At 41.0% G+C, this 14,107-nt stretch overlaps 1 protein-coding gene across 1 annotated transcript in view; it reads right to left on the bottom strand.

Annotated features, from left to right (window-relative positions):
- The window catches only part of ZCCHC4 (zinc finger CCHC-type containing 4), a 1,048,879-nt gene that overhangs the window by 824,034 nt on the left and 210,738 nt on the right, over positions 1-14,107 (bottom strand). The gene's annotated exons all lie outside the window — the stretch shown is intronic.

Consider the following 14,107-nt stretch of genomic DNA (forward strand, 5'->3'; position numbering starts at 1 on the left):
AAAAATGATTCCAGGGCAGGAAAGAAGGGGCCAGAGGGCTTTCACTCAGCCCAGAAATATTCAACTCTCACCCCCATGGAAATATCGGGCTGATTAGGTGCACATAAAGTACTCAATGGGCTAAGTCTTCAAGGGAAGCAAAAAAAAAATCAGTGTGCCCTCCATAAATAAAGCATTCCTAAAGAAGTTGGACTGGTAGCTGCACTAAAAGACAGACTTTTCTGCATGGGTAAAGAATGTTATGTAAATGTTATGCTGGAGATCAACACAACAGAATGTGCTGAAGTTGGTTGGGAATTCAGAACATACTACTTGCATTTCTCTTTAATACAAACACTTCTTAGAACAGGTTTACAATCCCTAATCTGAAATTCTAAAATTAAAAAAGCTCTGAAATCTGAAGTTTTTTCTAAAAAATTACTGGACCACGCACTTAGTCCCACACACTGCTCGGTGCTTGTACTGATAGGAGTGCGTCTGCTGTTCACTGATACTTTTATTGCATTGTCTTTAATTTCACTGTGAAAATGTTAAAAAGAGCTGCAGATACTCCAATGGGTAATACTGAGAAAAAGAAAAGGAAGCATCAGTCATTATCAATAATGCAGAAGGTAGAGTTACTCAAAAGCCTGATAATGGTATGTCCGTGTGGCATCTTACTTGAAGAATATTAAAGATAGAAAAACACTGCATAAGGCAAAAAATTAAGAACTTGACTGTGTGTTGATGGAGTGGATTCAACAACAAAGAAGTGAATGTATGCCATGTACTGATTTGTTGGTCATGAAACAAACAAGATTATATCATGAAGAACTTATAAACTGAAGGCAATTATCAATATTCAGAAGGTTGGCTGCAGAAATTTAAGAAGCGTTAATGGTTTACACTATCTAAAAATCTGTGGTGAAAAAGCTTTGGCTGACCATGAAGCAGTTGAAAATGACACTGACGAATTTGTCAGGATAATATCTGATGAAAATCTAAGTCCTGAGCAAGTTTACAATGCTGATGAAACCACTCTCTATTGGCATTGTGTTCCTAGAAAAAAACATTAACATTGGCTGACGAGAAAGCGCCCAACAGGTTGTAAGGATGTTAAAGATAGATTAACTATTCTTGGGTGTGCTAATGTTGCAGACACACACAAGGTGAAGTTGGCAGCAACTGGAAAAAACAAACATCCAGTTTTCAATTCTCACTTCATCGGTAACATCCTAAAATTTGTAAAAGAGCCACCACCAGCAACAAATAGCTGTTCTAATAACAATGATACTACCTCAAATCGCTATCAGGATAAACCTAGCCGGGATCCTTCACTCAATAAAGATAAAACTACTAATCAACCAAAAATGCTACAGCTCTCACTACAACCAGGGCCAACCTCTCAAATGTTTAAACGTCTATCTAAACTACGACCATGACCCCCCCTCCGCAGATAACCTCCCCTCTGAATATTCGAAACAGAGTGGAGAAGCTATAGCATACCCTATTAGCATTCTAATTAGCCAATCTAACTCTGAAGTCACAGTCCCACAAATCTGGAAAAATCCATAATTACCCTATTACATAAAGGAGGCATTACTAATGATTTAACTAACTATAGACCAATCTCCATTCTCTCACCTTTATCCAAAATTCTAGAAAAGTGTATTCACACCCAACTTGTACAACATCTCACTGATAACAATCTTCTCACCCCTACTCAACATGGTTTTCAACCTGCACATAGTACAACCACAGCCTTACTCTACTTTACTGATACTGTGAATAGAGCTTTGGATGCAGGTCTTTTAATAACTGTAGTTCTATTAGACCTAGCCAAAGCTTTCGACACAGTATCACATACTAAATTAATACAACTGGCAACACTAGGATGCTCCAAACAAACCCTAACCTGGTTTACCAGTTACATGAACAATACACAACAATCCATAAAATGGCAAAATAATCAGCTTGACTTCCTGGTAAACAAAATAGACAGTTCCCCAAGGCTCCATTCTCAGTCCCTTACTTTTCAATGTATTCATAAATAATCTCCACACAGTCTCCCTTCAGAGCTCACTTATCTAATACACCGATGATTCTACCATCACATCCTCTTCCAGTAATTTCCAAGACCTCCTAAAGATAACACAGAATGTTTTTCAGTAATAGAAAAGTACAGTTTTGTACCTACCATAAATGTAGATGTTAGAGTGTTCACCCTGCTGCAGTCATCACACTTGGGTTATCCTGCCGTCAGGCGGTTCCGCAGTCGGCCCGAATTCCAAAGTCTTGGTCCGGCGTCGGTTGCTGTCACTTCTTCCCTGACGTCAGTGCACCAGGGGTATATAAGAGGCATCCAAAGCCATTTTCTTCAGTTTTTCTTGCACCAGATGTCAGGTGCCCCCAACAGGTAGGCAAAATATATATATATATATATATATATATATATATATATATATATATATATATATATATATATATATATATATATATATATATATATATATATATACACATATGGCTATATAAAAATAAAACAAACCCTTAGGTACAAGCAAATACACCACAGAGGTAGTATAGGATAAAGTGGTAGAGATAAGTTCAGCTAGTTCAGAGGGGATGGAGGGAGGGTAACCTGGACTGCAGCAGGGTGAACACTCGAACATCTACATTTATGGTAGGTACAAAACTGTACTATGTTCATCGTGTTACCCTGCTGCAGTCATCACACTTGGGTTGAATCCCAAAGCTAAGGAGGGGAGGTGGAGTCAAACAGGGTTAGAAGAAGCTAGTAGGCCCTGCAAAACTGCAGTGGCAAAACCAGCTCTAGTCTTAGAGTAAAGAGGTAAGTGATGGTGTTTGGTGAAGGTGTGCACTGAACTCCAAGTAGCAGCTTCCAGAATATCCTTGGTTGGCACTCCCCTGAGAAAGGCTGCTGATGTAGCTGTAGCCCTGGTGGAGTGGGACCTAATGTTAGCAGGTACTTGTTTCCCATGATGTGTGTAGCACAAACGTATGCAATGTCCTATCCATTTAGAAATGGTCTGTTTTGAGATGGCTTTTCCTTGTGATCCTGTAGCATAGGCTACAATGAGCTGGTCAGTTTTTCTGAAAGCCTTAGTTTTATCCAAGTAGTAACGTAATTGCCTGTGAATGTCCAAAGAGTGCAGGAGTCTTTCTCCTTTGTTCTCGGGATTTGGGAAGAAGGTGGGCAAGTGAATGGTTTGGTTTAGGGCCCCACTGGATACCACCTTTGGCATAAAGGAAGGATTAGTTTGTAGAGAAACTCTGTCTTGATGAAAAATGAGGAAAGGTTCCACTGCATTAGTGCCTGTAGCTCTGAGACTCTTCTAGCTGAGGTTATTGCTAGTAGTAGGGCAGTTTTCCATGAAAGAAATTTTAAATCAGCTGAAAAAGCTGGTTCAAAGGGCAGCAGTGTAAGCTTTTCCAGGACAAAGTTGAGATCCCAAGTAGGTGTTGGAGCTCTCCTTGGCGGTCTTACGTTCTTAGCCCCTCTGAGGTACTGTCTTAGGAGTGGATGTGAAAATAAAGGAGGATCCGTGCTGTAATGAGCTGAAATTGCTGAGGCGTGGATCTTAATAGATGAAAAGGAAAGTCCTTTGTGTAACATCTCAGTTAAATATTGTAGAATCTGAGGGATGTTCGGCTTCAGGGGATTTAGGCCTTTAGCCTGGTTCCAGGCGCAAAATCTTTTCCATTTGTCTGAATAGGTTTTCCTGGTGCTGGGCCTCCTGGCCTCCAGAATGACATCCATAACAGCTTTGGATAAAGGTGTTGGCTGGCTGTTTACGCAATTTGCCATGCAGCCAGGTTTAAAGTCTTGAGCTGGTTGTGTAGAATCAGATTGTCTCGCTGGGTGAGCAGGTGAGGAATTTGTGGCAAACACCATGGTGGACCCTGGGCCATGTTCCTTAAAATTGGATACCAATGCTGGCGTGGCCAGTCTGGTGCAACGAGAATCATTTGTGGCCTCTCTAATCTGACTTTCAGCAGTACCTTTGCTAGAAGAGGCAGTGGAGGGAAGGCATACACTGTTAATGTTTTCCAACTGAATGAGAGGGCATCCACTTTCCAAGCTAGTGGATGGAAGGTCCTTGTGCAAAATTTTTGAAGTTGGTGGTTGTGGGGGCTTGCAAACAGATCTATGTCTGGGCGTCCCCATTTTTGAGCTATCATTGCAAATACTTGTGGATCCAGTTTCCATTCGTGTGGATCCATGATGTTTCTGCTTAGGTTGTCTGCCAATGTGTTTTTCTTTCCTGGCAGGAATTGTGCTTGTAATTGAACCTGGTAAGACAGTGCAGTGTTCCACAAGGTCATTGCTTGCCTGCATAGAGGGTAGGAATGTGTGCCCCCTTGCTTGTTTATGTACCACATAACTGTGGTGTTGTCTGTCCTTATTAGTAGTTGTCCTGGGTGTAGAAGGTCCTTGAAAGCTGTTAGGGCATTCTGCACTGCTAGCATTTCTTTTTGATTGATATGCAGGTGTCTCTGATCTGTAGTCCATTTGCCCTGAATGCACTGTCCTGCCATGTGTGCTCCCCAGGCATAGTCCGATGCATCTGTTGTCATAGTTTGCCTGGCTGTGGGTAAGGTAAAAGGCTGACCCTTGTTGAGGTGACATGCCTGTGCCCACCATAGAAACTCCTGTTGAAGGCAGGGAATGAGTGGTATCATTGTTTCCAAGCTGTGGCTGTGCTGAGTCCATACACCTTTCAGGTACCATTGTAATTTCCTCATATGCAGTTTTGCAAATCGTATTAGTAGTATGCAAGATGCCATGAATCCCAAGGCCTGCAGAATTTTTCTTGCAGGGAGTTGGGTCTTTGTTGTCATTATTTTGAAATATTGAAACAGCTGTCGTTGTTTGTCTGGCGTGAGATAAGCCATCTGGGCCTTTGTATCCAAGCTGGCACCCAGGAATATTATGTTTTGTGAGGGTACTAGTTTTGATTTCTTTTCATTTACTGTGTACCCTAGGCAACTTAGAAGGTGTTTGACAAATGCCAGATGCTGTAAAAGAATGTCCTTGCTTTCTGCTTGAATAAGACAGTCGTCCAGATATGGGTATACTTGAATTCCTCTTTGTCTGCAGTATGCAATTACTGGTGCCAGGCATTTTGTGAAGACCCTGGGCGCAGTAGATAAGCCAAAGGGCAGTGCAGAGAATTGGTAATGCGTTGAACCTGCAATGAAGCGGAGGTTTCTTCTGCAATTTTGTTTGATAGGGACATGCAGGTATGCCTCCTTGAGGTCCAAAGTGACTAGCCAAGCATTCTTGCCCAGCATGGGAAGAAGCTGCTGTAGTGTAGCATCTTGAATTTTGATACTTGCAGATAGGTGTTCAGAATTGAAAGATCCAGAATGGGTCTCCATGCTTTGTCCTTTCTTGGGACTAGGAAGAGTCTTGAGTAAAATCCTTGTCCTTGCTCCTGTGTAGGTACCTGTTGGATGGCTCTCATGTTCATGAGGGCTGTAATTTGGTTTTGTGCCTCTGCCCATTGATTTGGTGGCAGGTTTGGCATTCCTTTGATCCTTGGTAAGGTATGAAAGTGGAATCTGTAGCCTTGAGAGACAATGTTTAGAACCCATTTGTCTTTTGTGATGATGTGCCAATTGTCTGAAAAAAATGCTAGTTTTCCTCCCAAGGGTGTTGCCAGGAGAGATTTGCTTGGTGGTTTGAAGATAGAATCATTGTGTCTGCCTTCTTCTAGCTTGGGGCCTGTCTTCTCCTCCTTTCAGGGCAGCAGAACCCCATTGGTGAGGTTTGTAAGGGCCCTGTGACTGACCTCTGCCCCTTGGGCATCTGTATTTGCCCCTCTGTGATCTGTCTGAAGCTGGAAAGGACCAGTTTTTTGTTGGCCAATTTCTGCTGAAGCGAGGGGGTTGTACCTGCAAGAAATCCTTGACCGTTTGCATAGATTTAGCCTTATCCTCCATTTTCTTTAAAACCTCTTCTGCTTTGACATCAAATAATACATCCTGTTGTAAAGGTGCATCTAATAATTTTGCTTTAACATCGTCAGGGAGGGTTTGCTCTTTTAACCAAGCATGTCTACGTATGACAGAGCCAGTAACAGCTGCTCTACAGGAAGCTTCCAATGAATCAAATCCGCATTGTAAAGTATGCTTGCCCACCTGTTCAGCTGCATGCAATAGATCCTGCATTCCCTTGAATTCAGGCTGTTCTGAATGTGTGCTCATTTTTTGTTTTAACTGAGACATCAGGAAATGTTGATATTTCAACATGTGAAACTGGCAATTTAATGCTCTCATAGCCAGAGTTGCAGAGGTGTATATTTTCTTTCCCCATTTATCTAGGGCTCTGGAATCTCTTTCAGAGGCACAGAATTTTTAGCCATAGAAGCATTTGCTCCCTTAGGACCCTGGGAAATAGTTTCTGGGTCAGCTACAGGGCTTTTATAAAGGAATTTGTGAGAGTCAGGTACTCTGTAGTATCTATCTGGTTTGGCTGGAGCAGGAGGTAGAGAGTCTGGATTTAAACTAGACTCCAAGTAGACATCATCCACAATATCTAAAACAAGAAGGACAGCAAGAGGTCTGTGCTGGGGTAATAAAAGGAACTCTCGGAGCCTTTTCTTAGAATCTGAGTAATCCTGGCCTTCCCAGTGGAAATGTTCCCTCATGGTATGTAATGTTTCCCCAAAGGAGTAGTCTTCAGGGGGAGATGCTGAGGGAATAGAGTCTTCAGCATCAGAATCCTCATAAGGTGGAAAAGTGTAATCCTGTTCCTCAGAAGAATCTGAGGAGAGAAACCTGGTCAGAGGATGCATAATCCTCCTCTTGTCTTGGTCTTTTATCAGGAGGGGGATGGGAACCCCTGATAAGGGTAATTAAATCTTCAGCCATCTTAAGCATCTGTTTCTTAGGCATGGGGCCTTGACCTGTAGACTGATGAACAGTTTTCTTAGGTTTTAAAGGAGTTTTAAGCTTGGCATAAGATTTAATGGTGAGTGTAGTCGGTCTGAAGACACCTTCTACAACCGAAGGTGTTTCCTCTGCACCGGTGTCTAATTCTGCTCCGGTGTCGGTAGATGGCTGCGTCGGCCTAGTAGACTCCGCTTGGGAGTCCGCAGCTGTCTGGGGTTCCAGCTCTGCGGTTGTCAGGGGCTGCGTAGGTGCCTCGCTGAAAACCAGAGAACCGGCGACAGGCCCAGCTGAGGCCTCGGGGTCTGGCTTATTCCTAAGCTGCCTGTCCTTATCCTTGCGTTTTTTATGAATTGCGGTCGTCGGCTGCTCCGACGGCATGATATAATTAAATTTCCTACCAAAGTAATGCTGTGCGAAGTCAAAACGGCGTTTGATAGTGCGTTTATTAAACCTAGCACAAAACTGACAACCCGTGACGTCGTGGTCTGGGCCTAGGCAAGGAATACAATAGGAATGGAAGTCCTTATGAGGTATTTGCTTCCCACAAGAAATGCAATTGTTAACTTTTTCTGACATCGGACTGAGGCAACAAAATGTTCCCCAACGGGGTACTTAGCTTTATTGAAGACTTCGGACTGAAATTCAAATCGAAAATCTCAGGTGTCGGCCAACCGGCAATTGCGAACTGCTTCTGCTTCGGGCACTGTGCGGCAAGAAAGACTGAAGAAAATGGCGTCGGATGCCTCTTATATACCCCTGGCGCACTGACGTCAGGGAAGAAGCGACAGCAACCGACGCCGGACCAAGACTTTGGAATTCAGGCCGACTGCGGGACCGCCTGATGGCAGGATAACCCAAGTGTGATGACTGCAGCAGGGTAACACGATGAACATCATGGTTACATGAAGCACAATTACTTCTAAAACCCAAAAAATCAAAGCTAGTGATATGTTCATTTAAACTTCCCCTACAAGATTTCAAAATTTTCTCCCAAAACAAAACTGAAACAGAAGTGGTGCATACTACAAAATTACTAGGCATTACTATAGATGACAAACTATGCTTTGAACAACATATACTCAATATAATAAAAAAACATATTTCAAATTAGGTAAGCTCTACAGACATATATTGTATATAGATACGTCCACTAGAACAAAACTGGCTAGCACTCTCCTACTCTATTCCCTCCTTTATGGTTCCCCCATTTTCATAAACCTGCACACAGCCTTGAGCAACAAATTACAATCATGCCATTACAAAATTGCAAAAATTGTCTGTGGCCTACCACACTGCACACACCATTGTCAAGCTATTGATACTTTAAAGTGGCTCAATTTCTCCCATTAGCTGCAGTATACTCAACTCAACACTGCTCACAAACTAATATATAACCCAGATAACAGACCCACACTCTCACACATCATCCAGTTCTACATCTCCTCTAGAAAACTTCGGTCCTCAAACAAACTTTTACGTGTCCAAATACCAACAAGAGAGCAGGACAAAGTTTATTTTCCTACTCCATAGCAAAATTATGGAATAACCTACCCCCAACTGTTACTTTACTTGAGTCATTGAAAACCTTCAAATATACCTTAAGAGACCACTTTCTTGAAAATCAAACTTGTCTATGTGGTCCACATCTAAGTCCACCTTAGAATTAATCCTAGGCCTCTGTTGTACGACTGGACTGTATTCTTAACTAACAACCTTAACCAGCTAACTTTTGCTACTACACAATGATTTTATATTAATATAAATAATTTTGTTTTCAGCCTCTGTCCTATCAGAGTACAAAGATTAACAGAATGCCACTGAGTAATTATCCATTGCCTATATTAAACTTTACTGTATATTTTTACTTATTTTTGCTTATTACTACTACTGAAACTGTATAAAAATCATACTGTTAAACAATGTAAATTGTACCCATCTGTTATATGTTTTACTGTAAATGGAGCTTTTCTCCCAGGGCCTCCACTGAAAATGGGTTTCTGACCCAGTGGACTTTCCTGGTCAACAAATGTCAAAAAATAAATAAATCAATAAATACATCCAAGATGTCTGAAAGGTGTACGCCATTTATCCGTGCATTATTATGCAAACAAGAAAGTATGGGTTACCATAGAAATGTTTTCTTACTGGTTCAATAGCCATTTCATACCACAGGCACAAGCTCATTTCAGGCAAACTGGGCTGGAAGAAAACTGTAAAAATTTTATTGTTCGTGGATAACTGCTCCTCACATCCTCCTGCCAAACGTCTTGTGAAAAGTAATGTTTTTGGAATTTACCCACCTCCAAATGTGACATCATTATTGCAGCTTTGTGACTAGGAAATTTTACAATCAATGAAGAGCAAGTACAAAAAAAACATTTTTTAAACTGTATGCTTGCTGCGGTCAATGGAGGTGTAGGAATCCAAGATTTCCTGAAAGAGTTTAGTATTAAGGACACCATTTACACAGCTGCTAATGCTTGGAAGGATGTTGAGAAATGAACATTAACTAATGCTTGGCACAAACTTTTGCTTGCTGCGGTCAATGGAGGTGTAGGAATCCAAGATTTCCTGAAAGAGTTTAGTATTAAGGATACCATTTACACAGCTGCTAATGCTTGGAAGGATGTTGAGAAATGAACATTAACTAATGCTTGGCACAAACTTTGGCCAACATTGATGTTTGATGAAAATGAACCTATAAATAAAGACTTTGAAGGATTTTGTGTCACTGATGACAAGATGATGATATCGAATGTTGTAACATACGCTAGAAGTTTATCAGGCACAAGTACAAACAACTTAAAGGAAGATGACACAGAAGAAATGGTAAACATTGACATTGATGCATCTGTTGTACATTCCTTGAGCAATGGGGAAGTTGTTGCAATTGTGTAAATGTAGATAAGCATGAGGATAGCATGGATGAGGAGTACATTGTGGACACTAGTGCAAAAATTCCCACAGATGATATGATGAAAACATGTGATCAGTTAATTGCATGCCTTGAACAATGTGAATTTATCAGTGAGCATGAGATTAAGGGAATTTACTCAGTTAAAGAGGGACTGCTTCAAAAGAAACCTATGTTGAGACAGATGACACTTCAAGAAGTCTTTGTCACCTAAGAATCATGTTCCTAGCCCATCATCAGATGTCCGACTACAACCTGTTGACAATGATCACACCACTGATGCCGATGATGTCCTGCTTGCTGCTTCATAATCCAACCCTGAACCTTCTGCATCACCTTCTAATTACACCTAGTGCGAGTGTGCATGTGCATGGGGGTGTGTGTGTATGGGACAAGTGAGCAGTTCTAATAATCTTGACTCTTACTGAATTTTGAAGATGAGTTGTTTTGATTCTTCATAGCACAGCATACAAAATGTATGCAATGCATTGCAGTTTCACTACTGTCTTGTCATCTACTACTAGCAGTAAATAGTAATTGTAATTTTTGACTCCTATTTAAGCTGCATTTGTAATTTGTTGTCTGAGGGCTCTAAAATCAGAAAGATTCTAAAATTCGAAACACAGCTGGTCCCAAGGATTTCGGATTAGGGACTGTTAACCTGTACACTGAACTAGTAAAATGTTGGCAAGCAGACAATTTGTAACACATTGAACCCTATTCTTCTCAGCATCTCTCTGTTTACAACAGCAAAGGCTGCTGGCAGTAAAATATCTTAGTTTTGTTTCGTTTCTGCTGCTCATGTCATACTCCCTGCATTTTGGTAAGCAAAATAAAATAAAAAAAAATATTAAAGTGCCAACACCATATTTTTTAGAGACTGTACCATACTCTTTATGCTCTACTAAATCACTTCTTTTTTAAAATTAATGTAATTGTATAACATCGGGAAAGCACGTCATGGTGAGGGTAAATGCAGGTTTACTAACAGTTAGCTTTGTTTAGTCACTCAGTCCTCACCTTCATGACCAAAGGGGTAAACCTTGCACTGTCCACTCACAAACATGATTTATTGTTAAATTATTATTTGGGAGCACCTATGCTACACTTCATATTGAAAAACAAATACTGTCTCCTACTGCTGGTTTCACTATTGTGCAATACTTGTGGCTGAAAAAAAATCACATATGAAAAGACGTAAAATTACATTACTAGAACAATATTAACTTGTACAGTACAGCAACATATGTTCAGCAACACTGCTTTCAGAAGGCTACACCCAAAGGGTTGCATTAAACATGGACCAGAACTAAAAGCCAGCTCTGTGGCATTCAGGGATAAAGCCCTGACTACATCACAAGTGCCTCAGTCTGAATAGCGGTTCAGGTGCCTCTAGGAGGTGGGAAGAGGAAGAAGATGGAAGTGAACAGCTGTTGCCAGCTTGTCTATCCTGGAGGGAGGGAGGCGGCACTGACTCACCACATAGATGACATGTGGCAGGAATCCTAGTTGTTTCCCCCATGGTGTTTGAGCCTAGACAGTCCTCGTTGCTGTGGGAAAGTCACACAGTAAACTGAGGGGATTTCATTGTACAGAGGTATATGGAGCACTAGGTGTTCACCACATGCAGTTCAAGTCTAGTGAGCAATTCTCACAGTAAGGTGACAGAAAGTTTTCATGTAGGCATGTTTCCCCTCATTTAGCAGCTATAGTGAAGCTCAAAACAGCTGACACAGGGGAAGGGGGGTGCATAGCCAGGGAAGAGGGTAAACTAACACACTAGACCAGCAAACTAGCCTATTCCCTACTACCCCCATTTTTGCAGAAGAATGCATGAGATCTTTGGGATTCCCAGGCAGGAACAAATTGGCCAGAGGGCTCCTGCCTCACACAGGGATTCCAGATTCCTTCTACTGCAGAATGACTGGGCCAACTGGATGCAGGTAGTCAAACCATGGGGTCAAGTCTTATAGGGAGGAGGTTATAAAAAAAATGGAACCAAAACTACAGGGGAACTTTCTACAAGCAATCCACAGCACCACCCATTTTCTACCTGGAGGTGACATTAAGATTACTATCCCATTAGAAAGCAGAGACTTTACAAATTAGGTAATGCAGAAAAACTCTGATTCACTCCTACAGAAAGTGAACTCTGGGATGCGGTCGCCAAACTTTGCTACAGCCAGCTATGCATAAATGGATATCTGGCAGAACACAACATGCTTTACTTATTTTCTTCCATTTGTTTATCTGGAAATTTCATCTGAATAGAACTCATTGGTGGTGCTGCGGTAGCGTTGTCGCCTCACAGTAAGACGCTGTCCGGTTCGATTCTCAGCTAGAGCGTCTTCTGCGTGGAGACATGCGTGAATGGGCGTACCTTCGTTGAAGGTTATGCATCAGGTCTGGCAAGCCAGTACGTAATAATCAACTGCCAATCATTAGCGGACCGGAGTTCCGCTGTGGCGACCCCTAACCGGGAAAAGCCGAAAGACACAAACAAAATAGAACTCATTCTTAGTGGAAGTCTGTAAACAAAAGCTCTAGCTGATTATTATAAAAATATATCACATGGAGCAATATAATAAGAGATCTCACTACAGGTATAAAACAGCAAAAGAACACACAACATTTACTGCAACTATATAGTGACAACAACAGTACATTAGTGACAACAACAGTACATTAAAAAAAAATGAATGAGGAAGAAAACTAGACTGGTTAGCATAAATCAAGAAAGCACTACACATTTCAAACCTAAGACACATACAGAATAAGATGATAAAAAGGAGAGGATACTGGGAGACTTATTAGGATGGAACAGAAAGAATGCAGGAGAAAAAGTACAGCAGGGATACTGCATCATGTTTTACCACAGGAAGGAACATCAGCAGGTAGCAGGTAGCAGATTCTTTCAATTCAATTGGAGTGCGATTTTGAACACCGACTTAACTGAAATAACATTCACAGGGATTGCTCACTACTATGATGAGCTAGATGCTAACCAACTACAGTTCCACCATCTCTGAGGACAATTCTTCTTTCACAAACATATCAACAAAATTAGCACTAAGCTCTATGGATTAGTGTTAGAAACTGATTTTTATTATGAGACAATGTCCAGAAATGAATGATAGGTACACACAAGGCAACTCTCCTGGTCATCATTGCTTACCCTTCAGCAGAAAACACATTTCCCAAAAGGACAACAGAAATAACTGTACGTTTATATCAGCAATTGTAGCCACATCAGCATACAGGCTGACAGCAAGGAAGGCCATCATAAGCCCTTGTTCTAGTACTACCCCTGCTTCTGCACATTTTTGGACCTGCTCTACCTCTGGCTCATTTCTAGTATCCCTTTGTATCTTTCTTGTGCAGTTCTGAAATACTATGCTGTTTTGCTCCACTCCATATCAGAAAATAAATTTTTTTATTTACTGATGGCATTTCTTGACAGACTGGGCATAGATTGCCCCTTTTCTGCACAGGACCAAGAAGAAAAGCTCAAGACAATTAAACAAATTACACATAGGTACAATTTAAACAACTCACACATATAGGTTTAATAATCCAGTGACACAAGCTGGAAGTTTAGATTAGTCACGATAAATTCATTACCATGTTACATCACTGAGTTTTGCAAGTAAAATGCAATTACAGTTATTAAAGTCAGGAAACAAAAGGTCATTACAGTATTGTAGTAAGCTTTAATCAATCAAGATTATAGTAACAGAATAGCTTGAGGTTACACAGTTGGGTAGGTCCATTAAGGGACTCATAGTGAAAGTGCTGTATAAAGAGATAGGTTAGACTAGTATGTCGATGTGATAATCAAGTTAACCTGAAGTATCACAGTAGCATAGCCTATTATTCCTGAGGTACAATATGGGGGTTGGTTTTAAAAAGGTTTAGGTTATTAATTTGTCTTAGCTTAAACGGGATATCATTCCATGTTTTTGATATGTAGCTGAAACACAGATTGCCTCCTGCTTTGTTATTTGCTTTCGATACCATAAAAAGAAGTTACGTCTTACCATAACATTCCATCTGTGTTGTTCATCTTCACCAATCCTTGATACCGACTCAGCCGTTATTCTCCAGCTCGTGCTCTCCAAACTCTCGAGCCCAGCTCTACCCATAATGTTCCTCACAGAGACTGCCTCAGATCGAGATTGCCAGATGGCAGAATATAGCCAAATTTTAGAATATCACACATATATACATATAGAGATATATACAAAGAGGACAAGGCCATCTATGGATTCCTCATAAGAAACTGGTCAGAATTGGTGA

Source organism: Protopterus annectens, chromosome 2.part1, assembly GCF_019279795.1.
Source record: "Protopterus annectens isolate FY-2018-M chromosome 2.part1, PAN1.0, whole genome shotgun sequence".
Taxonomy (NCBI): Eukaryota; Metazoa; Chordata; order Ceratodontiformes; family Protopteridae; genus Protopterus; species Protopterus annectens.